This window comes from Bufo bufo, chromosome 2 (genome assembly GCF_905171765.1).
Source record: "Bufo bufo chromosome 2, aBufBuf1.1, whole genome shotgun sequence".
NCBI lineage: Eukaryota > Metazoa > Chordata > Amphibia > Anura > Bufonidae > Bufo > Bufo bufo.
In genome coordinates, this window is record NC_053390.1 from 324,094,649 (window position 1) to 324,098,526 (window position 3,878).

Below are 3,878 nucleotides of genomic sequence, written 5' to 3' on the forward strand. Positions count from 1 at the left end.
AGTTACCAGCCCGCACACCCCAAAGGCCGGTGTAATGTTATACTTCCCTACTTCATGAGAGTTCCCTACCCTCATCACTTCCGGTCGCACCGGACATGACGTGAGGAGGTGTGCAGCATAGTGTGTGTGTTAGGTGCAGCATAGTGTGTGTGTTAGGTGCAGCATAGTGTGTGTGTTAGGTGCAGCATAGCTGTGTGTGTTAGGTGCAGCATAGCTGTGTGTGTGTGTGTGTGTGTGTGTTAGGTGCAGCATAGCTGTGTGTGTTAGGTGCAGCATAGCTGTGTGTGTGTGTGTGTGTTAGGTGCAGCATAGCTGTGTGTGTGTGTTAGGTGCAGCATAGCTGTGTGTGTTAGGTGCAGCATAGCTGTGTGTGTGTGTGTGTGTTAGGTGCAGCATAGCTGTGTGTGTGTGTTAGGTGCAGCATAGCTGTGTGTGTTAGGTGCAGCATAGCTCTGTGTGTGTGTGTGTGTGTGTTAGGTGCAGCATAGCTGTGTGTGTTAGGTGCAGCATAGCTGTGTGTGTTAGGTGCAGCATAGCTGTGTGTGTTAGGTGCAGCATAGCTGTGTGTGTGTGTGTTAGGTGCAGCATAGCTGTGTGTGTGTGTTAGGTGCAGCATAGCTGTGTGTGTGTGTTAGGTGCAGCATAGCTGTGTGTGTTAGGTGCAGCATAGCTGTGTGTGTGTGTGTGTGTGTGTGTTAGGTGCAGCATAGCTGTGTGTGTGTGTTAGGTGCAGCATAGCTGTGTGTGTTAGGTGCAGCATAGCTCTGTGTGTGTGTGTGTGTGTGTGTTAGGTGCAGCATAGCTGTGTGTGTTAGGTGCAGCATAGCTGTGTGTGTTAGGTGCAGCATAGCTGTGTGTGTTAGGTGCAGCATAGCTGTGTGTGTTAGGTGCAGCATAGCTGTGTGTGTTAGGTGCAGCATAGCTGTGTGTGTGTTAGGTGCAGCATAGCTGTGTGTGTTAGGTGCAGCATAGCTCTGTGTGTGTGTGTGTGTGTGTGTGTGTTAGGTGCAGCATAGCTGTGTGTGTGTGTTAGGTGCAGCATAGCTGTGTGTGTGTGTTAGGTGCAGCATAGCTGTGTGTGTTAGGTGCAGCATAGCTCTGTGTGTGTGTGTGTTAGGTGCAGCATAGGTGTGTGTGTGTGTGTGTGTGTGTGTTAGGTGCAGCATAGCTCTGTGTGTTAGGTGCAGCATAGCTCTGTGTGTGTGTGTTAGGTGCAGCATAGCTCTGTGTGTGTGTGTGTGTGTGTGTGTGTGTTAGGTGCAGCATAGCTCTGTGTGTGTGTGTGTGTGTGTGTGTGTGTTAGGTGCAGCATAGCTGTGTGTGTGTGTGTGTTAGGTGCAGCATAGCTGTGTGTGTTAAGTGCAGCATAGCTCTGTGTGTGTGTGTGTGTGTGTGTGTGTGTGTGTGTTAGGTGCAGCATAGCTCTGTGTGTGTGTGTGTTAGGTGCAGCATAGCTGTGTGTGTGTTAGGTGCAGCATAGCTGTGTGTGTTAGGTGCAGCATAGCTGTGTGTGTTAGGTGCAGCATAGCTGTGTGTGTTAGGTGCAGCATAGCTCTGTGTGTGTGTGTGTGTGTGTGTGTTAGGTGCAGTATAGCTGTGTGTGTTAGGTGCAGCATAGCTGTGTGTGTTAAGTGCAGCATAGCTCTGTGTGTGTGTGTGTGTGTGTGTGTTAGGTGCAGCATAGCTCTGTGTGTGTGTGTGTTAGGTGCAGCATAGCTGTGTGTGTGTTAGGTGCAGCATAGCTGTGTGTGTTAGGTGCAGCATAGCTGTGTGTGTTAGGTGCAGCATAGCTGTGTGTGTGTTAGGTGCAGCATAGCTGTGTGTGTGTGTGTTAGGTGCAGCATAGCTGTGTGTGTGTGTGTGTGTGTTAGGTGCAGCATAGCTGTGTGTGTGTGTGTGTGTGTGTTAGGTGCAGCATAGCTGTGTGTGTGTGTGTGTTAGGTGCAGCATAGCTCTGTGTGTGTGTGTGTGTGTGTGTGTGTTAGGTGCAGCATAACTGTGTATGTGTGTGTGTGTTAGGTGCAGCATAACTGTGTGTGTATGTGTGTGTGTTAGGCACAGCATAGCTGTGTGTGTGTGTTAGGCACAGCATAGCTGTGTGTGTGTGTTAGGCACAGCATAGCTGTGTGTGTGTGTTAGGTGCAGCATAGCTGTGTGTGTGTGTTAGGTGCAGCATAGCTGTGTGCAGGGCCGGCCTTAGGTGTTCAGGTGCCCTGTGCGAGCTAACCTTGTGGGGCGCGCCCCCCCCAAAAAAAAAAAAAAAAAACACTGCTTGTTGCTGGCATCATGGCATAGGCTGGCTGACTATCCAACCAAGTAGTTACCAGCCCGCACACCCCAAAGGCCGGTGTAATGTTATACTTCCCTACTTCGTGAGAGTTCCCTACCCTCATCACTTCCGGTCGCACCGGACATGACGTGAGGAGGTGTGCAGCGCCGCGCAGGCGCACAACGACGGGTTAGGGAAATTTCACAGCAGAGTGCTTTTTCCCTACCCTAACCGCTGGTGAGGCTCCCAGCGCATGCGCAGTGTCGGCCGATGTCCAGCTGAGAACATCCATCCGATCACCGCACCTGTGCACTGGCCCATTTTTCCCTACCCTAACCGCCGACGAGGCTCCCAGCGCATGCGCACTCTGCTGTGAAATTTCCCTAACCGGTCGTTGTGCGCCTGTGCGGTGCTGAACACCTCCTCACGTCATGTCTGGTGCGACCTGAAGTGACGAGAGTAGGGAAATCTCACGAAGTAGGGCACAGTGCGCCCCCCCCAATATAATAAACATTGGCACAGTGCGCCTCCCCAGTATAATAAACATTGGTGGCGCAGTGCGCCCCCCCCAACACCCCAGTATAATAAACATTGGTGGGGCAGTGCGCCCCCCCAATATAATAAACATTGGCACAGTGCGCCCCCCCAATATAATAAACATTGGCACAGTGCGCCCCCCCAGTATAATAAACATTGGTGGTGCAGTGCGCCCCTCAACACCCCAGTATAATAAACATTGGTGGCGCAGTGCGCCCCCCCCCCCAATATAATAAGCATTGGTGGTGCAGTGCGCCCCCCCAATATAATAAACATTGGTGGTGCAGTGCTCCCCGCCTCAATATAATAAACATTGGCACAGTGCGCCCCCCCAGTATAATAAACATTGGTGGTGCAGTGCGCCCCTCAACACCCCAGTATAATAAACATTGGTGGCGCAGTGCGCCCCCCCCCCAATATAATAAGCATTGGTGGTGCAGTGCGCCCCCCCAATATAATAAACATTGGTGGTGCAGTGCTCCCCGCCTCAATATAATAAACATTGGTGGTGCAGTGCGCCCCCCCTCAATATAATAAACATTGGGGGCGCAGTGGGCAGTGCCAATGAGGGTTAAAAAATAAAAAAATTATTAACTCACCTCCTTCAATTGATCGTCTCCTGTTCTTTCTTCAGGACCTCTGGTGACATCACTGTGCTCATCACATGATCCATCACCATGGTAATGGACCATGTGATGAGCTCAGTGACATCACCATAGGTCCTGAAGAAAGAACAGGAGACCGGCAGCTACGCGATCAACTGGAGGAGGTGAGTTAATTTTTTAAAATTATTTTTTAACCCTCATTGGCACTTCCCACTGTGCCACCAACGTTTCTTATACAAATACAGGAGGCGGGTGCCGGAATCAAATAGCCGACACCCGACCTTTGTGACAGGGAGCTGCGATCAGCGGCAGTTAACCCCTCAGGTACCGCACCTGAAGGGTTAACTCAACTGCAGCTGATCGCAGCTCCCTGTCACAGAGGTCGGGTGTCGGCTATTTGATTCCGGCACCCGCCTCCTGTATTTGTATTACAGGTCAGTTATCTTCATTGGTGGCGCAGTGGCCAC